Source organism: Lonchura striata, chromosome 3, assembly GCF_050655825.1.
Source record: "Lonchura striata isolate lonStrDom1 chromosome 3, ASM5065582v1, whole genome shotgun sequence".
NCBI lineage: Eukaryota > Metazoa > Chordata > Aves > Passeriformes > Estrildidae > Lonchura > Lonchura striata.
Window position 1 is genome coordinate 5358206 of NC_140705.1, and position 24184 is coordinate 5382389.

General features: G+C 44.2%; 1 long non-coding RNA gene across 1 annotated transcript in view; it reads right to left on the minus strand.

Moving 5' to 3' along the window:
• The window catches only part of LOC146767780 (uncharacterized), a 38196-nt gene extending 15038 nt beyond the window's left edge, over nucleotides 1-23158 (minus strand). The window contains exon 1 of the long non-coding RNA XR_014953533.1: nucleotides 16285-23158. This is a non-coding gene — a long non-coding RNA (uncharacterized LOC146767780). The remainder of the gene's footprint in view (nucleotides 1-16284) is intronic.
• Nucleotides 23159-24184: the final 1026 nt, after the last annotated feature.

Here is a 24184-nt window from a genome sequence, read left to right on the forward strand (position 1 = left end):
GAGAAGAAAAACCAATCGAGTGCAAATATTTTCACAGCTCTGCCTCGAAAGGAGAGACAAAATCCTCCCTCTCGAGCTGCTGGGCTCGGCCAGCTCCAGCTGTGAGCTCGCAGCCGCTGTGATGCCGGGCAGGGGAGACAGCGATGCACAAATCCCGCCCCTGGCTCATCACACGGGGCAGGTGTGATGCCAAGAACATCGTCACCCCCCTCACTTGCCAAGTACCTGGTGCAGCATGAGCAATCACATCCTGCAGATAGCTCCGTCAGCGATGAGCGCATCCCCCTTGGAGATAGGATGGCTGGACGTTCAACCGAATGTGCCTGTGAGCCTTTCATGTGCAGAGCTGTAACAGATGTTCAAAGATCATCCTCTGGCACTGGGAAAGTGTCTAGGAGGCCCCTGGATAGGAGTTTTCTTGGCACACTTTTTTTTTTTTTTTTTTTTTTTTTCCAGATGAGCTGAAGGGGAAAAGTTCCTGTTAGTGATTATTTTCTGTCTCTGAGCAAAGTGCTTACGATGAGTGTCCCAGCTCATACATCAGGGAATGCCAGCTAGATAAATGCAGCTTTCCTCTTCCCTGTGGGTTCCTATCTCTCCCTAGGCTTTACAAAGACCCAGGAGACATTCTTTTTGGTGACACCAGGAATTAAAAACTGCAGCTGGAAGCACCTCACACTTTTTTCCGACACAAAACTGCAAATCTCACCACAAAACTGCAAATCTCACCACAAAACTGCAGACCACAGGGGGTGCCCACAAGAATCTCAGGCAACAACAACAGGATTCCCCATGCAGCAGGACTTGTCCTCAGAGCTTGTCAGGGGTGAAAACACAGAATCATTAAAACTGGAAAAGATCTCAAAGATCATTGAGTCGAAATGGAGACCATAACACTGCTCTGATTTTTAAGTGTGAGCAGAGCACCTAAGAACCACCTTTTTGTGACACTGGTGGCCAGAGATGGTCACTTAGGCTTCAGAAAACATGGCCACTTAGAGTAACACCTAAAGGGTGTATGACACTGGTGCTGGCTGTGGAGCTCTTTGCAAATCTGGCTGGATGTTCCTCTGACCCTTTATCCATGTGCAGAGGGGGGATGCTCACAGCTCTTCTCTTAGAATCACAGATTTATTGGATCATTAAGGCTGGAAAAGACTTTTAAGATCATCAAGTCCAGCTGTCAACCTAGCGCTGCCGAGCCCAGCATTAAATCACGTCCCTGGTGCCATATCCAAATTTCCAGGAATGGTGATTCCACCACTTCCCTGGATGGCCTGTACCATTGCCTGAACAACCTTCCACTGAGAGTTTTCCTAATATCCAGTCTAAATCTTGCCTGGCACAACTTGAGGCCATTTTATGCTATCCCTTCCCACCTGGGAGCAGAGCCTGACCCCCACCTGGCTGTCCCCTCCTGTCAGGGAGTTGCAGAGAGCCAAAGGTCCCTCCTGAGCCTCCTTTCCTCCAGACTGAGCCCCTTTCCCAGCTCCCTCAGCTGCTCCTCCTCAGACCTGTGTTCAGGTTGATCTTGCCCATCTCCTGCCATCCTCTGCTGTGCACAGTCTCTCTCCAGCTGTGGATTTATCTCATTTGCAGGTTGATGAGGCTTTGAAGTCCCTGTTTACTCTTTTAACTGAGTAGTAAATGCCTGGCACAAGCAATCAGGATCACATCCAGCCAAGTCTGTATTCCTGCTGTGAACCCCTATAGCAACCATTTCAGCTGCCTTGCCAAGGATTTCCCATCCCACCACGGGATAATGCCTGCAGGGCACAGCTGCATCCTGCAAACCTATAGAATCAGGTCCTGTTTAATTAATGAGGGCTTTTCTTGTTGGGCAGCTAAAACATCCTCAGCTCACTCAGTGAGTTTGTCCAGCTTATGGCAGAGCTACCTGACTTTAAATTAACTAAAAAGAAGGAGGATTTATCCTCAGGGTCTGAGCTGCAGCCACTGCAAACCACGAAGACTCTTTTAACTGATTACACAGATCTGGGAACATCCCCCAGCTGACTGCTGAAAAATGTAGACCCTTCTCATTTTGTTTTTGGGTAGAGACAGAGAAGACACAGACATAGATAAATAGGGCATAAATGACTTTTTTTTTCTAGTATAGATCAGAACACTACAGGAAAACTCACCCACTCCTCCTTCATTTATCAGTGGTATGTTTTGAACACCATTTTGGTTAAGGGATATGTCACTATTAAGCTGTAACAGGAAACCTAGCATTGAATGGACATCAAAGTTAAAGGGAGTTTTGTCCCAGGTGTCCAAAGAAGGACAGATCCACACAACAGGCCTTTTATAACTTCTAGTAAAAACTGGGGGCAGTTTCTCTCAGTTCAGGTTGGTAAAACAGGGATTTCTCTCCCACTTCTCTGGATTTCTTTCTAGATATGGGGCTATAGCACTGTAAGCTTGTTTGCAGCTTGATTGAACATGGAGTTTAATTCATTAATGTTTACAAATTGCTTTAAGATCTGCAGCTGGATAAGTGCTAAATACTTTAATTGCTGTAATACAGATGAATTTGCTTATCTCCCATGTAAATCGGCTTAAAACATTGCCCTGAAATTAACAGCTCTGGGGTTAACAATGGGCCCAACCACACACTACACTGCAGCACTTATCATATCACAACTTTACCCTCATTAATTACACGCCCTGCTGTGGTTTTTGGACCAGGATCAACTACAATTGAGGTATGGGCAGCCGGACAGTGCAGGGAGGAAAGGGTTTGGAAGTGCACGACACACACGTTAATAGTGAAATTAAACAGATGGCCCACTCACTCATCAGTGAAAGTCCACCAGGGGCTGTAAGAAAGAAGGAGATTTCCTATGTAACATAACAATTTGGACATCAGAAGGTTTCAGGTTACAAGATTTTTCTTTATCCTCCACCTGAAACTTTTAAGGGGAAACATCAGGGAATTCCATCCGGTCTTCAGATACTAATCCCTTTTTATGCTGGTTTGATCTGTCTGCTGGGAGCTGGCAGCCAGCTCCTCTGACTCCACGTAAGTGAACACCAGGCAGCAGATGGACCAGCCCTCTGCAGCCATGGAGAAGTGTATGGGGCTCACAAATCCCCCCTGTCTCCAGAAATCCTCACGTGTGATGAGCTCATAAAGGAGCCAGACCCAGCACTCACTGCATCACATGCTGGCAGGATGGGTTTAGGGCAGAAAGAGCAATTATTCACTTGTTGCTCATCCATGGAGCCACGAGGGTCAGATCTGGTATTAAAGCTGGTTTCAGACTGTGTAACCACCAAGCTCACACCAAACTCACTCTGTTTATATCTGCTGCCTGATTGCCTGAAATAAAACCTTAAAAACAGGATAATAGAACAACTTAAGATTAAAAGTCAGTCTATAGAACCATAGAATTATTTTAGTGGAAGAGACCCTTAGGATCATCAAATTCAACAGCTGAATGAGAATTGTCAATCCACCACTAAACCATGTCCTCTAAACCCCCGCTGCAGTTCTGCATCCAAATCTGGGGCCCCCAAATCCAGGAAGACATGGAACTGTTGGAACAAGTCCAGAGGAGGCCGATAAGTTGATCAGGGGGCTGGAGCTCCTCTCCTCTGGAGCCAGGCTGGGAGAGCTCGGATTGTTCATCCTGGAGAAGACTCCAGCCAGAACTTGGAGTCTCTTCCAGTGCCTAAAGGGGCTCCAGGAGAGCTGGAGAGGGACTTGGGACAAGGGCCTGGAGTGACAGCACAATGGGGAAAGGTTTCAAAGTGACAGAGGGCATGGTTAGATTAGATATTGGAAGAAATTCTTTACTTAGAGGCTGATGAGCCACTGGAACAGGTTATATATTTAAATATATAAATTTAAATTTGTTTCTATCCTGGTATTTAAATGCTTACCAGTGTTTTCAAAATTTGACATCTAATTCTTTTTGAAAAGCCGTTCCAGATTTACAGATGTGGTCAGCTCTCCCAACAGAAGTTCTGTTTTCAAAAGAGCTCAGTTGAGGAGGTCACTCAGACAATGGGCAGATTTTCAGAAGAGCCCAGTGTGGGACTTTGAGATGTTTTGGAATAAGAATCAAAACATGGATTTAGAGTACGAAAATCCAGATTTACACATCCTTTACCAGTTGCAGCCTGAGATTATACATTTCAACTTAATAAAAAGTCTTTCTATGAAGAAATTATTCATATATTTTCATATATTCAATTAAGCAAATATCTATCATCTTTCTCTTCTGCAACACAAAAAGCCATAGATAGTTTTTTCTTCCCATGACATCATGACATTGAGTTTCCTACACAGAACATTTGGGGGAAATGAGATCTTTTTTCCCTCTCTGTTTAATACTTACAGAATGGAATTTTTGTTTTATCTTATTTTATTCTCAAGTGATATGAAATTTTCTTCTGAATCCTGAACATCTTTACTTATCTATATTGCTTTTAAAACTGACTGGGATTTAATAGAAGCCTTAGAGGGTCTATTTAAAAAATATCAATGAGTATGAAAAAATGTTTATTTTACTTATATTTTCCAGGTGTGATAAAATGATTTCTCAATAAACCCAGATTGGGAAAATGGAGTTGCAAAATGCAGAAAAAGACACATCTGTGTGAACTTTTTTTCACACATTTGCTAAAGGCACAATATTGATTTGAATTTTTGCTGTATTTATTTCAAGTAGAACAAGAAAGCAGAAAGATCTTCCTAATGAACAAATCAGATGTTCAACACAAATCTTTCACTGAGACGATTTGTGCCATAAGAAATATTCCCCCTTCAGATGTCACAGAATCCATCATAGATGGTTTGGGTTGGAAGGAACCTAAAAGATCATTTACTTCCATGCCCTGCCATGGGCAGGGACACCTTCCATCATCCCAGGTTGCTCCAAGTCCTGTCCAGCCTGGCCTTGGACACTTCCAGGGATGGGACATCTGCAGTTTCTTTGGGAAACCTGAGCCAGTGTCTCACCACCTAGACAGAGAAGAATTTCTCCCTAATATCTAATCTAAATATCTTCTCAATTAGTTTAAAACCCTTCCCCCTTGTCCTGTCACCCCATGACTTTGATAAAATTCCTTCGCCATCTCTCTTTTAGCCCATTTAGGCACTGAAGGTGCTTTAAGATCTTCTCAGAGTCTTCTTTTCTCCAGGGGAACACCCCTGGCTCTCCCAGCTGTCTCCAGAGCAGAGAAGTTCCAGCACTTGGAGCATTTTCAAGGCATCTATGTTATGCCTTCACCTGACTGCCAGCTGAGAAGGAACAACAACTGGGCATGCCCTGAGTCAGTATTGCTGGAGCTTTTGTTAAGCACTTTATATTTTCTCCTCCTTTCCCTCTCCTTCCACATTTTTAGCCTGCAACACCAAAAGGTGTTGGAACAAAGGCTCTCTGATGTTGTCACGTGGCAGAGGGTCAGATAAGGTGATCCCACAAGGTCCCCTCAGCTCATTTATCTTCCAGTTCTGTGATATGACTCAGTTTCCTGGGGATTAATGACCAGGTGGGGTTAATGGTGCTCAGCTGCAGCAGTAAGCCCCCAGCTCCTTTCAGATGGTCAGTGTTCATCCCTGCATGTCAACCATGCATGTAACTTCTGGCCTCTGGGTTTCAGAGCCCTGAAAAAGCCATCAGGGTTTTGCATGTCCATCTGGGCAGACATCCTGCCCCAGAAAAGGGCTGGGACCAAAGCCCAGAAATAATGACTTCTGGACAAACACTGCTGCATGTGGTTCCTTTATGTTTTGCCCTGCTAAGCAAGATGTTAATCAAAGACCAAGTGCTGCAGTCATGGGCATCTTGCAAAGAATTTCTTGTTGATCAGAGATGTCTTCATCCACTGCCTATTCCTGGGAATGCTGAGACAGCAGGTACCAAGCAGTCCTTTCTCAGCACAGGGAATTCTTCCTGGCACCTCACTATCTGCTGAAGGCAGGGCTTGGCTTTCTCTGCCTGCACAGAGCTGTCCTGGCCACCAGCACAGCCTGGTGCCAGGGTGACAGCACAGGAGTCCTGAAATGCCTGAGCCTGCAGCTCAGTCACTGGATGGGGACACAGGGAGATTGCTCTGGCAAAACTGGGATGCTGGGATGGAGCCTGCAGACAAAATGCTCAGGAGGCAGCAGGGATCCCACAACACAGGGGAAGACAACACACCTCAGCAGTTCTCAGTTGCCCAACCTGGAGAAAAACTTCACTACATCTGCCTCAGCCTGACATGGAACTAAATAAAACATTTACTGTGCCCAAACCCATTATTTATCGGAGTCCAAGGCACTGCCCTCATCCTGGGAATATGTGTGCCTACATTGTCCTTGTCCTCCACTCCTCCTGTGATGTACTGCACCTATCACTGGGGAAAATTTTTCCAGCATAGAATCAGAGAATGGTTTGTGTTGGAAGGGACTTTTAAAGGTCACCTAGTCCAACCCCCCTGCAGTGTGCAGGGACATTTTCAGCGAGATTTTCAGGTTGCTCAGAGCCCCATGCGAGCATCCCACTCCCCTCCTGCTCTGGGAGCTGCTCCCAGCAGGAGCCAGGAGCTGAGCTGGGGAGGGGCTTTCTTGCAGCAGGAAAACCAAAGCAGGGCCTGTGCCAGCCCCCAGCAAGCCACAGGCACAATTCCTGATCTTCATGAAATCATCAACCCTGTGTCCTGGGAATAGGGGCTCAGATAAACTGCCCAGAGGAACTGCTGTGCAAACAGCAGGGAGGGGGAATTTCTCCCCCTTAGTAGGCAAATTATATCGTTTATAAGAAAGATTATTTACCTAAAGGGATTTACCTATTTCAAACCTTGAGATGTGGAGCATCTGGGCCACGGAGCCCCATTGCCCTGCATGCAGGCAGGGGGCACGGGCAGAGACTGCCCCCAGCAGCTACCACGGCTCCTGCAAGGCAGGACAGCTGCACATAAATGTGCAACTCATAAAGCTGGAGGAGCTCTGCAAGCCATTAGGTAATTAAGCAAAGTGAGGGCTCGGAGCGCCCGGCTGCTCCTTCCAGCCCATGGCTGTGCTCTCTTTAGAGTCTGATTGGATAAAGGATTTTTATTAACTTCATATTTTTGCTTCTAATTTTCCTCTCTTTGCCTTTCATATTGCAGGCCCTGATCTCCTCTGGTCTTGTGGTGATGTTTATTGGCATTGGCAGGTTGCAACACCCCTGCAGGCTTCCCACAGACAGACCCCAGAGTGCAGACCACGAACCGAGGCAACTTCATACGCTGCCTCTGCTGTGAAATTGCTCAGGCACTTCCCTCATGGTTTTCCTCTCACCCTCCCCACCTTCCCAGCTGGAGCCTCCTTCCCCCAGCTGTGCCTCTCCTTTTCCAGAAGAAGAGGCAGCAGGCCCAGAAAAGCAGCTGGTCCACAGGGCATCACCAAATTAATCTCTTTGCTGCTCCTTGAGGCTGTGGCTCAAGATAGAAGAGTCCCTGTGGGCTGCAGTGGGCATCACCTCTGTGAGGGCAGCACAGACTCCAGACAAGGGAAGGATGGAGGGAAGGGGGCTTTGAAACATCAACAAAAGACTTGGGCATCTACTTTTGACTCCACCCTTCTTTATCTTCAAGGTCCTGTAAGTCCTGGCACCCGAGGGGTGGTAGTTGCCCCATCCCTGGAATCATTCAAGTCCAGGCTGGATGGGGCTCTGAGCAAACTGATCTCATTGAAAATGTCCCTGGTAATTGCAGGAGATTGGTATAGATCATCTTTAAATGTCCCTTCCAACCCAAACTGTTCTGTGATTCTATGATTTTTCAGTCAACCCCATCCAACCTGGATACATGGGTAACTTCACTTTGATCCTTTAAACACACTTTTCATTCCCATTATCCTCCAAGTGAGTTTAAAAATGTAAAAGTTTATATTTGTTGCCATAGTGCCGGTGTTTGAGCACCTACTATTTGCTTGGAGAGCTCCCCAGCCTCTCTTTGCAGCAATAAGCACCTTTCTGGGAGCTTTCCCCAGCCTGAAACAGTTGTGCCCTGGCATTTATTCAGCCTCCTGCAGTTGCTTGTTGTGCCCCTTCAAACAATGGGCTCCACTTTGCGAGGAGGCTGGATCGGCTAAATTGGCTTTTTCTGCGATGCTCACAGGCACATCTGGTAGCAACAGCTGGCTGCCAGCCCAGCCTCCCCTTTTTAATATCACCCTGGGGTTTTACTGGTAGTGTCTCTGGGCAGTGGGAGGCAAAGAAAGAAGCGACAAACCCCCAGAGTGCCACCAGTGAATCCCAATAAAAGGCAAGCGGGAAAGCGCCTGTTTGATGAGCACAGTGCCCGGGTTTGGTGGCCCTCCAGCTGCTTGCTATAATAGCAGGGGAGTGGCTGGGTCACTTCATTATTTATTCCAGCCCCTTGTCCTGGTGGCAAGGAAACATAAAAGATGCTTTTTTTTCCACAAGCAGGAGACTGGGAGAGCTCCAGTCTCCAAATCTCCCGCCTGCCAACAGAGCCCGATGCACTCCCCCCATGTGGGACCCATTTGAGCCTGAAAACTCGACAAGGAATGCCATAGCAGCACCAGGATGTTCCCCCATCCAGCACAGCAGTGGCTGCTTATTTGTTCAGCTCCCAGCTGCTGTGCACAATCAGAGCGACGCGGGGCGTGCAACGGGCTCTAAAGCCGTGCGGGCAACCTCTGGCTGTGCTGAAAGGATGGGCTGTCCACAGGGAGTGCTTTCGGAGCCACACTCAGCATTGTTTAAGCTCCCAGGCATTTTGTCTGGCTCTCACAAGCCCTCATTCCTCCCAAGCACTTGTAAAACTTTCAAGCTGAGCCATTTCCACCCTTTTGGGACTGCTGTGCTGTTCAGCAGGAGTGCCCCAACCCAGACTCAGCAGCCTCTTTAGGTTTCTGCCTTCTTAACAGAATGGATTTAGGACCCAAAAGGTGATGCTGGATCTGGGCTGACACATCTGTGATTTTCTGCTGCTCTTTATGGCTGCAAACAAAAGGAGCTCAGAGAGATACAACCAATGCCTTTGGCACTTTGGGAGCAGCCTGGAGCAGCAGTTCTGGGCAGCAGTGGCTGCTGCCTTCACCCAGGGAAGCAGAGAGGTTCATCTTTGGAGAAGGGATTATCCAGGGCCCCTTTCAGGACACCTGTGCTGTACCAGGTGCACTCAGAGCAGCCACAGGTGGATAACCCTATGTAGTTACCATAGATTTCCTTATAAGAAGTTTATGTTGAGAAAATCAGTGTTTGGAGGTCTGTTAAAGGATGTGCACTGGTAGCAGACTGCTTTATTGCAAATAAATGTGTATAAATAATCAAAACAATTTTTAAAGTTTATTGGAAATGACAGAGATCTGTGTATCAGGATCTGATCTGGGTTTTGTTGTCACTGTTATTCTGAAGAGGCACAGGGTGTGGTGTGAGATAACTCTGAAATAGGGGATTACCCCAAGAAAGTAATACATCATAATTTAAAACCATTTCTACACAGTCTTTTGCAATCTCTGGACAGTGATATTGTTCTCTCTGATCTGCACCTTACTTCAGGGAGGCATTTTCTGCATTTACTGAGACTACCTGGTATTGTTACTCATACTTTCCAAATGGAAAAGCCCTGACAGGTTAAAAGGCCCACCCAAGTCAGGAAGATAAGAATTCAGACCTGAATTTTAGGTTCTGGACTTACAAGGAAACCCCCAAATCACTAAGTACATATTGAAAGACTAAAGTGGTATGTTTAGCTGCCTGATATTTTCCTGATGCCATCCATCTCACTATTTCTCTGCCATAGAGAGTCACTGCAATGAGAATTTTCTCTTATCTGCTGGAAGAAACTTTTCATCTGGAAGAAGGAAAAAGGCTTTGTCCTGTCACATGGCAGCCCCCAAGGGAATAGGTTAAAGAATAGCTCAGTGAGTGAAAACTCTGCTCAGAAATTACTCAGTCCATGCTGGAGAAGCCAAAACTGAGTTCCAGTGACTTCACTTTGCCATGTAATGCTCATTTGTCTCAGGATGTAATTTGGGATTTCAGGTTGGATGTGGCCCTGAGCAATCTGGTATAGTGGAAGGTGTCCCTGGCTGTGGCAGGAATCTGGAATGAGATGATCTCTATGGTCCCTTCCAGCCCAAAACATTCTAGGATTCTGTGTTTCTGTGATTTATTAGAATGGGCAGAGCCGAGGGACATCCAAATCCTTCCTCCATCCTTGCTTCCAGGACAGCACCAGACACTGATGGGCAGGAGCACCCAAAAAATGTCAGCCTTTCTGGATTCTGGATTCTAGTGGAAAATGACCTGCTGTATTCCCATGGTTTCAGGATCAGCAGCCATCACAGATGGTCCCAGCACCACTGGTGTTGGTCCTTCTTGGTCACAACTTCTGTCACTGTCACCAAGGCTCTTTGTCCAAGCAGTAGGTTTTTTGCCCAGATTATAACAAAGTCCTTGTTGGTTATGGGACTCCTTATACCTGCAGAGGGTCAAGCCCAGGCTCCAACTGACCTCACCATGCCCATCTAGGTCATCCTGCAGCTCCCTTCCCTATGGATATTTCCCCTTCTGAGAAACTGCCACTGACAAGTAGTGACTCAAATGAGCTTTAATGACAAAGGGAACCCCCTGCCCCAGTTTTAAAAACACCTTTTTATTGCTGCTGTTTCCTTTAGTCTTTGCATGTCCTTAAACTACCAGTTGGTGCAGCCCAAGGATGCTGTGTGGCTGCCTGGAATGTGCTTAGCTCTCTGGAAGCACTGCCATTAACAACTAATAAATGTCAAGATAAACTCCATAATCGCCGATTGTTCCATCCAGACCTGAAAACTCCTTGTATTGCTTTACCTTTAAGCAAAACCACTGCCTAGATGGATTGACACATATTTTTGGGGCCAGGAGGCACTATTAGATTTTGAACTTCAACCTCAAGGGACAGATTTCAGGCAGAGAGCATCTAATATGCATGTCAGGCTTGATGGAAAGTGGCCGAGGGGAGGGCTCGATGTGTTGCTGTGACCTGCCTGTGTTCATGAGCTGATCACCATCACAAGGTGACTTTGGAATCCTGGTCACCTGCTGGTCCAGTTAAATCAGGGACATCTGCAAAATATAAGCCAAGAGACTCCCCACCTCCTTGTGGCACACCAGTTGTGTTTTATAATGATTCCAAAATGGTTCTGAGTGAAAATAAGCCAGCCAGCACAAGAACTAACACAGGCAGGGTGCAGAGCTGGAAAAGAACTGGAAAAAATTATCTTCTGGTATATATTTCCTACGGTTCCTTTCAGTAACTCACTGCAATGCTTGAAATGCTTCCTTGCCCTATGAATCTGCTGCGGTGTATTTAGCATATTAGCAGTATAAAATGATGCAAGTGTGAGTTTCTTTTATCAGCAAAGTCCAAGCTGCTTCCCTGCCACTAAACCAGGGATGGAGCTGAACCAAAACCACAGATCTGATCACTCCCTGAACATTTGAGCAAGTCTGGATCTTCAACCTAGCATCATGTGCATTCCTAACTTGTTAATAGGCCCACACCTAAGTCCTAAATCCAAAAGTTGTTGGATATGGATCTTCTTCCTGTTAATAAAAGTGATCCAAAAATTCATTTCTAGGAGACAGACTATGATGGAATTTGTTCTGACAAAAAACTTATGACTTTCTCTAAACAAAACAGAAAGGAGAAACTGCAATTTTTACCCATTTTGTGTTTGGACAGAGATTTCATTTTATTCCAAAATTCTTCTGGTAAACACCATGGTTTGGGGCAAACCAGTGAAATTTTACAAGGTGAGGAAATTATACATGTGTCTAGAGATTTGTCTTGAAAGGATTTAATTAATTAATTAATTAATTAATTAAGGAAATTGTACCAGGTTTGGGGTGTATTTCTGACAGATACAGACATTTTCTATTGGTTTTGATATCAGCAGAGTGAAGACTAATGGAGAGAGATGAGCAGTCACAGAACAGTTTGCTCTTTATCTTGGTCACATTAGGGATACTTGGACAGATCTCCTTGATGGTGATCCCTGTCAGAGTGTCCCTTGCCAGGCTGCTGTGTCTCTCCCACTGCTCCCAAGGGTGGTGCAGAAACAGTCACACTCCTAGAGCCACTTCCAATAGATGGCTGGATGCAGGTTTAAAGCTGACAGAGTTTAACAGGGTGGAGGTAACCAGAGTTTCAGTTTCCGAGCACACGAATGAATCCTGGCAGTCTTTCTTTTATTAATAGAGATGTAACCTTTGAAGTCAATGAGACAAACTGGAGAGATGAAGGCTGGAAGAGGATAAAAGTCTGATCTATAAATCCTCTGCTTTTTTACTACATGGGAATAACACAGCAGCATCACTTAATGCTATAGTACTAATCCAAAATCATAATTCTGAGCAAGATATTTCCTTCTTAGCAAGAGTTTTCCCTCTGGCTCCCAGACCCAGTCATTTGCTCTCTTTTGCCAGTGCTGTCAATAAGACTCATCCAAAGTTCTGGAAATCCCTAAACTCTGAAAGGGAGCAAGTCAAACATATGCCACAGAGTCTGGCAAAAGAGATCCTTTCTATCATGCCTTGCTGTGATCATAGAGCCATGGAATTATGGAGTCATGGAATCATGGAGTCATGGAATAGTTTCAGCTGGAAGGGACTTGAAAGATCATCTCATTCCACCCCTGCCATGGGCAGGGACAACTTCCACTATCCCAGGTTTCTCCAAGCCCTCTCCAACCTGGGATTAAATGCTTCCAGGGATGGGACAGCCACAGCTTCTCTGGGCAACGGATGCCTTACCACCCTCATAGAGAACAGTTTCTTCCTAATATTTAATCTATATCTCTCCTCCTTTACTTTAGAGACATTCCCCTTGTCCTATACAATCCAAGTAGAAGTGAGTTTGTACAGACTCACCAAAATGAGATGCCTGAGAACAAAGACAGACAGCTGCAAGAGCAATATTTTAAACCTCCTTACACAGCTTCCCAGAATAAGCTTAAGATTCTAATCCTTTTGATTTAAAGCTCAGGGTAACTACTCACATCATAACACCTTCTGCTCTTGTTTGCAGTACCCAGAACCACTGTGGGTTTCCAACAGGTTCCACAGAAGTCAGAGAGCAGACTTTTTCTGTGACATGTTATTTTTGTGCATCTATTTAGCAGGAAGAACACACTCCCACAAATAACCTAACCTATTCATGGAAATAATGATTTTGTAGACCTGACTTCAAGCCTATGGGATTTTTGTGATCCCAGAGCCCACTGGAAGAGGATACTCAGCTTCTGATGGTGGGTAGGACCCTCTTTGGATCCTCTAGGTGGAAGCCAGACCTCAGAAAGGTATCCTGACCTGTTTACAGAGTTTCTCCTCATCTGTTCTATCTCAAGATCTGTAAGACTGAGACAAAGAAGAGAGGAGACTTTAAAACCAATCCTGAGTAAGACAGCATTGCTGCATTTTCAGTTCCTCAGTGTGCTCCTCATGGTAAAACTTCTGTGACAATAAAATGTCCCCAGCCTCCCCCGGGCCTGTACAAACAGAGGCATCTTGCTGTGTGAAGGTCACCAAGGCATTGCTACTAATATTTCTGTTAGATTTTTTGGTTGTTCATTTTTTCCCCTCCGAGTTCCCCTCTTGTTTTAGACAGCTTTCATCTCCCCCAGTCTCTTGAGCACTGTCTCACTGTGCATCTGTTTTCCCTTTGCATGCTCTCCCTTCCCCCTCTGTTTACTTTTATAAGCAGACTGTTGTTTTTATTCAATTCCCCTTGGTTTTCTTTGAGTTTTTCAGTTCTTCCAATCTTCTCTGCAGCTCTCCCATTCTCTCCACTCGCCTTCCAACCCAGAATGCTGCTGAGGGGGCCTGTTTCCAATTATGTCTGTTTTGTCTTGTTTACTGGAGTTTCCTTCTCCCCTGTGTTTTACAGGAGCCACCTTTTTTTATATATCTCTTTTTCCATTTGCTGATCAGAAGCCAGGACACTACTTCTTCTTCACTGATGTTGGGTTTCTTCATTTAGGTATTTTTCCTTCCCCAAGAAGTAGAGTAGATCTTTTGGTTTTTTTTTTTCTTTTAAATGTGTAGACTCTTATTGTAGGAACTGCTGTGGAAATTACTTTCATGCATATTAAATTATGGAAAAAAGCCCATCTTGATATCCTTTAATTTTCTTTTTTACCTCAAAAAACCTCATCAAATATAGACCCAGTCCTATTTGCCACCAGATTTCCTTTCTGAGAGATCCACAGACTGTGGTCACTGAGCACCAGGGTCCTCATCAAACCTTCTTAAATCTGCAGCTATAAAGTCAGAAGCATCCTTCTGAGCCAAGAGAAAATACACAAATTTCAAGTGCAACTTCTTGTTTAGGTCTCCTGCAGGATTTGCCAAAACCAAACCACCTCCAGGAACTATTCAGATAGAGGTAAACCTGCCTTTTCTAGCAGGAGAATGATCTGAGGGGGAGAATTTCTCACTGGATCTGGTTCATAGTCAGTGTTACCTTGTCCTGGGTAGTACAGCAGGGAAAAGTGAGAATCACAGGGGAAGGAAAATTTCATTAAAAAGAAAAAACTGAGGTAGTAATGTGCATTTCATCTGCTCATTTCCTTTTATTTTCAAGGAAAAGGAAACAAAATAAGTTTCTACACTTGGCAGCCTTCTGTCCCCTTAGAGCTTAAGGGCTCTTTTCAGCCTTGGGGACTAAAAGTGGGGCTGACCAAGATGCATAATGGCAACAAAATCAAATTATACAGTAATAAAATTTGTGGGGAAAATTATCCACCAGCTTAGAGAAATCCAGCAGTGCTCAAAGCCATAAATGTTTGGCAACACAAGACATTCAAGAAATCTGAATGGGTGATATTGGGCTTGGTGCTTTGAAAGCTTTTCTTCTCACTCCCCTTTGTTGTGCTCTTTTTTCTGCTTGATTCTTTTCAGTAGAAGTGGTTAACTCAGGAGTTTATGAAACAAGAAACTTGGCTTCCATTCCCGGCTCTTGCATTCACTTTCTTCCTACTCTTGGAAAAGTCACTTAAAACTAGATCTGTGTGCAGACTCAGGCTGTTCCAGGCACCAGACACTCAGGATCTTTGTAAGCAGATTACATGAATGGATAGGATAAACCAAAACAGAAAGAAGAGCTTAAAAATACCTGGGCAAACTGGTAGAAAATAGGAAGATGGGCAAGACTCGGGGCTCCAAGATTCCTGGTCCTTGAGGAAGGCAGATATGGTGTTCAAAAGCTAAGTATTAAAATTTAAAAAAAAAAAAATAGGTGTGGCATTTTGCAATATGATTTAGTGGTCCTGCTGGGATTTGGTTGAAGGTTGGACTTGCTGACCTTGGAGGTCTTTTCCAGCCTTCATGATTCTGTGATTCTATGATTCTATGGCTATCTGGGAGTCTTTAGCTGGGATTTTCAGCTCTGAATCTTTTTCTAGATTAGGTGCCTATGTCACCCTAGCCCAATTTTATGGAAATCAAGACAATGAATTGGTTTTTTGACAGAGAACTGTGGAGAGTTGTCTTCTCAGACATCCCCTATACTCCTTTGAGGAACTTAAACTCACAATTGACTTTTGGGGTAGTTTTTTGAGCATCTCTTCAGAGGGGTAGGCAAATGAGCAGGAAACCTGTCCAGCTCAGTCACTGGCCTGTGGGATATGGTGGGGCACACATGGCAGCATTAGAAAGTTCCATTATTCCCTTCTGGTTGGGGAAAAGCCAAGCATAACAACTGTGCCCAGAGAAGTACAATAACTGTGCTCAAAGTACAGCGTTGCCTGGAGCAGGTCCTCGAGGAAGGAGCAGCCTGAGAGCTCTGCTTTGCCTCAGATGTGGCACAGGGGGCTCAGCAGGATGACAGCTTCAAGGCTGGTGTAGTTTCTCTGCTGGAGACTCGAGGCCCACGGGGCATTGCCAGCACTAATGTGAATGTTCATAGCCCTCGGCCACAGGAATTTGAAGGATCCCTGTAAAATACCAAGTTGGAAGTAGCACTCGGGTCCTTTTTCAGCTTTAGCTCAGAAGCCTGATTCTGTGATCTGTCTGCACCCCTGACTGCTGGAATGCTTTATGGAAGATGTGGATATTCATACAATCCAGTTGTGATGAGGAGGTGAGCTGCAGTCAGGCAATTGTGTAGTGTGTGTGTTTAAATATTTCCTCAGAAGTTTGTTTTGGAAAGCCAAAAAAGAACAGCTCAATGTTAATAAATAATCCTATCAAATGTTTATGATGCCAAAGCCATAATATAAATCAATATGTTTAGATTTGAGTGTGATAAATATACCTTAAAACAAATGAGTTTGAAATAATTTCCTTATTTCCTTACCTGCCAATTTTTCTGTAGAAAGGCCTTTGTTTCTCCAGCTACTTCTGATAACATCAGAGCCACCTGAAACAGCTCTTGGAGCAGACCTCAGAAGCAATCCAGACCTCATGAATCATGTAGGCATGTGTGCACAGAGAGAATGGGCCGTGCTAAAATGCTGACTAGTAACAATCCTTACGGTTTTTAACTGGTTAAAGAACAGGAACATGTGTGTCATCCACTGGGTGGGTGACAAGCCCAGAATCTTGGCAACCAGCTGTGCACAGGTTTGTTTACTCTGCTTGACCCCCTGCAATGAGATAAAATGAGAGAAAAAAAAGAGAGAATGGAAGAAGCAAGAGTTTTCCAGTGACTGGTAAAATAATTAAAGGCAAGACAATTAAATCAAAATTAAATGGTGCCTTGCCTCAACATTAGGGGCTAGTCATGGGGTCAGGTGTCTGCTTTGGCACTTTCTTACACAGTTTCTGAGTACAGAGCCAGGACTACATGGCACCCACAGCCAAACTGTCCCCAGGTCACATCTACCAGGGCAGCAGTGGGCATGCAGGAGAAGACACGAAATTTAGACCTCTGTTTCATGAAGACACCTTCTATAATTGCATTTTTGGAGTCCACACCACGGTTCTGTCACGTAATGCCAATGGTGGGGTTTCTTCTAGACATTCTTGTCCTATGGTCATTGATTGCTTGGACTGGAGAGCTGCTCCTTCCTGTCTGAAAGCATTGCTAGACTAGAATGACTCCTGCTTTTCCAGGAGGACAAGCAGATGGAGTCCATGTCCTAAAGCTATGATGGCTTTTCCTTGTTTTAAAAACATTCAAGAGCAGATATTTTGCTCACTCAGTATTTTAGCTACTGGCAAACGTCTCTAGCCATGCTCAAGATTTGATCATATCCCTCTCAAGCTTCCAATTTGGATGGAAAAAACCCTAGTAACAGTTGCTAGCAAAACATTCTGGAATGGATTTGTTGATAGAAGACAACTGCTGTGCTTTCAGAAGGAAAATTAAACTGGAGAACAAGTATATTTAAGCATAATTGCTTTAAAAACAGAACACATGCTGTATTATAATATGTACTTCACTGGAAAATGGAATAATCCAGAAGGCTGAATTCTCTATGGTACACTGGAAATGTTAATTTGCAATGAGACCTGTTTGATGTTTTTTATCAGAATATGTACATAAAATACCTCAGCACCACAGGAAAATGATATTCTTGGGCTCTGATAGCACAATGCAGTAAGACTCAAATGTAATTTTCAAGAATATAATTTTGCAGATCAAGATAATATTAACAAAACCTGTTTGTTAAACAGGATCCAATTCATTTTGGTGGCTGGATAACTTAAATGTGACATATATGCTCCTGACTCAATACTAATGAGCTTGTCTGTGGTGTGGCCTCTCCTGGTTGGGCTGTCTTAGCCATGACATACTAATAGAGTTGTAAAAAAGGCTAATAACAAATCCTCCCCGGTAAAGCTTTTATTTCCCATCTGATATGAGATCATCCTTGAGTCACTAGCAATTTTCTTAATTTCTGATACTCAAAAAGAGAGTTTTCATTTTGGAAAACTGGAGCTTCTCCACTTTGTAGGTGAAATACAGGCAGACTCAGACAGATCCATTTGTCCAGCAGATCTGAACCCTGAGGGTCTCAATAAATGTCTCAAACCTCCATAAGCCTAAATTTTATTTCAAACCTCCAAATGCCCACTGATTGCATAACTCAGAAATTATTTACTTTAGCAAACAAATAAATCAACCACATCAAACAACTCAGCAGGTTATTTTGCTTGCCTTTTCCAGTTAACTTTCCTTACCCTTTTCTCTTTCTGCTTATTCTTCATCATATAGTTCTTGTGGAAAATGAGGCCACCTCACAGGAATGGACATTGTAACAACTTTCAGTGCTCTTTTAGGTCAAAATTAGCATTTTCTAAACAGAAAAACCAGGTGTAAGGCATGACAGCAACAGCAAAGCCAAATATGGACCCAAGTGCTGGAGACGCCAGCAGGTAACGGGGCCTGTGCAGCCTCACTGTGCTAAAAGTAAGCTTTTGCAGTGAAATGTCAAAAGATACCAAATCATTAGCAACTCCAGCTTTCTCATAGCTCTGAAGGAAGGAAATAATCCATCTCAAGATGCATTGAGCCTTCTTGTGTATAATAATCTATGTCAAGTCTCTTTGGAGCTTGTAAACCAAGGAAGAATAATAAACAAGCGGAGGCTGAAAGGGGTTAGAAGGAACCTGGTGTATATAACAGGAATTCAGCTTTGCTGCCACCAGGCTTTCAGCAGGCCTCTCATGACAGCCTTACACTTACAGCTCATTTCTTCTCAGTCCAGAGAGTTTTGAACAATTTTCCAAAATTCTCAGACGTAATTTTTGAAAGGTGTTTTAACAGAACATAGCACACATCATGCTATTTGTTCCCACAAAGAACTGCAAATGTTCAAGGCCACGTTGGAGGGGGCTGTGAGCAACCTAGCATGGTTGAAAATGTCCCTGTTCTTTTTCAGGGGGGTCAGAGTAGTTGTCCCTTAGAGATGCCTTCCAACTCAAGCTATTCTATGATTCTAACTGCATCATTTTTTTTACTACCCATGGAAACGTCCTGAGAAAATCAGGATACTCATGGAAATCAGTGCACCAGCTTTCTCAGGAAGGTCTGTCAGTGAAACTGAGACTTCTCCCTGGGGAGTGGAGGGCTCAATGTCTGCTTAGGGACAGGGTGCTGGGCTGGCATTAGATGAGGTGTGCTCCTTTGGGACCATGATGGCTTGGGGACAGTGCTGAGCTGTACCCTGGGGACATATTTGACTCGCAGCTTACCCCAGTGTTGAATTTAGATGGTAGCCATATATTCTGTGCTGCATCCAAAGGCCAGCAGGTTGAGGAGAGGATTCTCCCTATCTATTATGTTCTTCTGAGACCATGCCTGGAATACCAAATCCAGCTCTGGGATCCCCAGAATGTGAAGGACATGGATCTGTTGGAGTAAATCCAGAGGCCACAAAGATCTTGCAGGGCTGGAGCACCTCTGCTCTGGAAACAGGCTGGGAGAGCTGGGGGTGTTCCCCTGGAGAGGAGAAGGCTCCAGGGGAGCTCAGAGCCCCTTCCAGTGCTTAAAAGAGCTCCAAGAGAGCTGGAGAAGAACTTGGGACAGGGGCTTCAAGCTGACAGGACGAGGGGAAACAGCTTCAAACTGGCAGGGTTAGATATTAGAAAGAAATTCTTCCTTGTTTGGATGGTGAGGTACAGGTTGCCCAGAGAATCTGTGGATGTCCCATCCCTGGAAGTGTTCAAGGCCAGGCTAGGCAGGGCTTGGAGCAACCTGGAATATGTCCCTGCCCATCACAGGAGGCTAGAATTAGTATTTAAGGTCTTTTCCAATTCAAACGATTCTGTGTTCTATGGCTCTATTCATATTTGGTGGCACTCCACCAAAACTTTGTAAGCACTCAGAGGTATTTCATCCAGGACCCCAAGGTGTTCACTGTGATGAGAATTTTTGTTCTGATTACCTGCGAAATAACATACAAGACAATGAGAAGAAATGCTTAGATAGTCATTAGCTTGTTAATTAAACCCAGGAAAATGTATGTATTAGCATGATGGGTAAACTGAGGCACAGAACAGTGACTGGGCTTGCTGGTGCCACTCAAGAGGCTGGACCTGCACCACGATCTTTTTTGAAGTTGATCCCCTGCTGCCTGGCCTTACAAGTTGTAGCAGGGAAGATCCCTATTGCCTGCAGCAAATATCCCAAGGGTGATAAGTTTATTACTGTCAGACGTCTCTTACACTCCCTGTGTATAGAACCCCTGTCCAGTAAGACCAAGGATTATTTTGATAAGCAGCTGGTCTCAGCCAATATTAGTTTGTGGGAAAGTTTCTTGGATGTAGCAAGTCTTCTCTACAAGGCTCATTAAATTGCATTTTTGCTACATTTACTTCACGTGAGCAGTTTCCCTCATATGGATTGACTGTTTATGCTCATTTCTCAGCTGTGTTTATTGGTTAAGTTTCACAGCCTTAATAACAAATGCATAACATCCCTAACCAATACAGAGCATCCACCATTTCTAGTAACATATGGTCTGACCACTCGATAGTTTGGATGCCATGGTTCATTAATTCTCCACAGGAGTAATAAGCATTTGGTATCGTCTTGTATTTTAAGCCAATTTATTGTTCCAAAGGGACAAGAAAAAAGGACCTGTTATAATCTGAGTTTAAACAGCCCCTTGCTTAGTTTTTCCAGATCTGTGCTGCTGTGTGACAATGAAATCAGAGCCACAGGACTTTTGTCTTGGTCAAATAAATGTCACTCCCAATTGATTGAAATCCTCCAGAGGCAGGACTCTGGTTAATCTCTAATGTCATTCTGATGTGGTTCTTTCCCTCATCCTATTTTGGAGAAGCTCCATCCTTAGTGTAAGGACACAAGAAAGAAAGAATTGTAAATTTAACAACATGTAAATTTAGGATAAATTAATTGCTGCACTACACCAAAAGCTCCCACTGTTTTAAATAAAAAAAACTCAGAATGGTTGAGCTGCACTCATGAGCTTCATCAGACTCCTAGAGATAAGGAAGGTTTTTAATGGAGAGGAGCACTGACTTCACCAGTGGACAAAGGAAGAACTATAAATGTTATCTTTTTGGACTTCTGAAAAGCCTTGAGGATCTTACGCTTGTCTCTTACCAGTTCAGTGAGGTTTGAACACTTTTCCAAAATTCTAGAAGACCTGACTTCTGAAAGATGTTTTCACAGAGCTCATTATGTCCTTTGCTCTCACAAAAAATTGCTGAATTGGAAACATTCAGGGAATGGTTTTAAACTGACAGAGAATAGATTTAGATTAAAGAAGAAGAAATGAGGAAGCAATTCTTCCCTCTGAGGTTGTTGAGGCCCTGGCATAGGTTTTACAGAGAAACTCTGGTTGCCCCTGGATCCCTGGAAGTGTCCAAAGCCGGGTTGGACCTGGCTTGGGCAACCTGAGATAGTGGAAGGTGTCCCTGCCCATGGCAGGGAGGGTGGAATGAAATTATTTTAAGGTCCCTTCCAACCCAAACCATTCTGTGATTCCATATTAGTATTGTAATCAGTCTTCCTGAGGGAACCTTGATTCTGGCAAACTTGAGGAGGCATTTCATGGCACAGCAATTATTACACAGCCAACAAAGTGTAAGAGGCAGGGTTGTGTCTTCCTATGAAACTTTAGTGACAGACTGAACAGCCAACCTGATCCACTGGCAGTGGGATGGGTGCAAGCCATCAGCTAAACTGTTCAATACTTGGGCCTATTTGGCTGGTTCATTGTCAGTTTTCTGCTGTTGCTTCTCATCCTCCAAGAACATCTCCCACCATAAACCAAGAGGTGCAGTCTCCTTTGCAAAGATTTTCATGTGGGGAAGTTGATTCAGACACAGACCAAGAGGATGAGACATTATATGGGCTGTAGGCCACGCTTTTGGGTCAGCCCACAAGATATGCAGGACTGCAGCCAACTTATCCCTAAAGAGAATATTATTGTTTGGGTTTCCTAAATTAATTCCTGAAATGTAAAGTACCAATAGAAATGAGGTGATGGAGAATGACGTCTGGTGGCTCCAGTCCACTGCAGTCTTTAATTGACTCCAGTCTGAGTCTTTCTCTGATGGGCTTTGTTAAAATACCCACTTGTGCTGCCCCTGGTGGGAGCAGCAGTAAGATCAAACATTCAGTACTCAAACAAGTTATTCACAACCACCAGAATGTTTAACCCTGATGAAGGTGAGGCTGCCTAGGAAGGAAGGTAATGGGTGCCAGCAGGTTCATAGTGGTGCTTAGACACCTTCTGCCCCAGTGTAACTTCAGTATTTCTTTCAAGTGATTCATAGGAGTTCTTAGGGACAGGCACTGGGCAGAGTTGTTGACCATAGATCTGCCAGTCATGGAGGTATGATATCTTCCTCTTTTCTTTTTTTCCCTAATTTACGAGGAAAGAGCTGGTAAAATTGAAGTCTAGTTGTTCTTCAGCCTTCTACTGGCATTGCTGACCAGAATGGAAAACATGATCAAATGACAGCAGATCAGAACTGAGATTAAGAAAAGACAAGGAAAGTCAAGTTTTACTTCAAAACATCTTGTCCAGACTTAAATGACACTTTTGAAAAAGTAATTTCTCTATTGTGTCAGCAGTTAAAAGTCCTTGTCTGAAAGACAATTTTGTTTACTTAATTTGTCTTGAGTTCTGTTCCATCTGGCCATAAAAAGAGCTGCTGCATTCCCTTGAGAGGTGTGAATAAGGTGAGATGTTTGTCACTCTCTCTGTGTTGCAAGACTTGAGGGGGTGCCTGAATCCTCTCTGAACTCTTTACCTGCACAACACCCTTCACCAGAGCAACATCCCAAACCTCTCATTTCCCCTCTCATGGCAACTTTGTACTAGAAAAGCAACCTGGGCACATGGTTGAAGGACATGAGATGTTGCATCCAAGCCTTGAGCCCACTGTGCCCCATTTCTGCTATTAGATGGTGGATGAGAATAGAATCATGGAATCATGGAATGGTTTGGCTTAGAAGGAATCTTAAGGATCATCTCGTTCCACTCCCCTGCCATGGGCAGCAACACCTTCCACTAACCCCGGTTGCTCCAAGCCTCATCCAATCTGTCCTTGGACACTTCCAGGGTTGGGGCAGCCACAGCTTCTCTGGACAACCTGTGCCGGGGCCTCACCACCCTCACAGGGAAGAATTTCTTCCCAATATCCTGTCTAATCTAAACCCTGGCCAAGTGGACAGATGTTGGCCCATCTGTAGCATGACCTCTCAATCTTCTCAAAGGGCTGCTGGATGTATCCTCTCTGTTGGACATGGTGCCTGCAAGGTCCTGAATTCCAGGCCACGGAGGGACACTGTTTGGACAGCCACTGGCCCCAACCAAGAGCAGGCAGGGTGAGTTCCAGCAGTGCAATGAAGATGCCTTTTGGATGGCTGGTACCCTTGGGATACCAGGTTGTGCGGTCTGCGGTGGGGTATACCCACCCTGCATTCTCCATATTGCTAATAAAAACCAAAACAAATCACTTCTGTGGAAAATCTTACCTGAGGAAATAGGACTCTCCTGAAGTTCCTTTTTAGTCCATCACTTCCAGGGGCTGCACTGGAGATAAAGCAGAGGAGGCAATTTTCAAAGAAAGTGCTCAGTGCTCTGAGTTTAATGCCTGGGAAATGGATTTGGTTTGGCCTCCAACAAACTGTAACACTCCAGATCACCCTTGAAAGCCCCAGCTACAGGCCTGCCTCCAATGGTTTTGCAGTTTTCAAGTACAGAATGAGTGGCTGTGATAACACATCTACATGGTGACCTTGAACAGGTTAAGATGGTATTCCACAAAGAAGGAGAAAGAAAAGAGGGCAAACTACTATTGTTTGCAACAATATACTAAAACAAGTGAGAAAAGTTAAGGCTAAATCTCTGAAAAGATGCTACAAATTCTTACACACATTGGCAGAACACTAAAGTACCATTGTATCACTCTGAAACTTGTTGATCTTTAAAATGTGTGTTTCCAGATATTAATGCACATTGATTAGGCTGCCAGTTCATTTTTAAATGCTGCACAGTAAATCATAGAGTGAAAATTGTCACCTTTCTACACTAAAGGTTTTGCATGGTGGCCATATATTTTGAATTCCCATAATATTTGACCAATCTTCTTGGCCAGTGAGAAAAAGTGTGTAATGTGTGTTGCTTCTTTGCATGAACATTCAAGTCTTTAACAATACCTCTCTGACCTTCTTCGACTCTACCTCAATAATTTCCTGTGGCAGGGAATTCCTTAGGGTGATTATATGCTGTAAACAGAAGTTATTTCTTTGTATTTTGACTTTGTTGCCT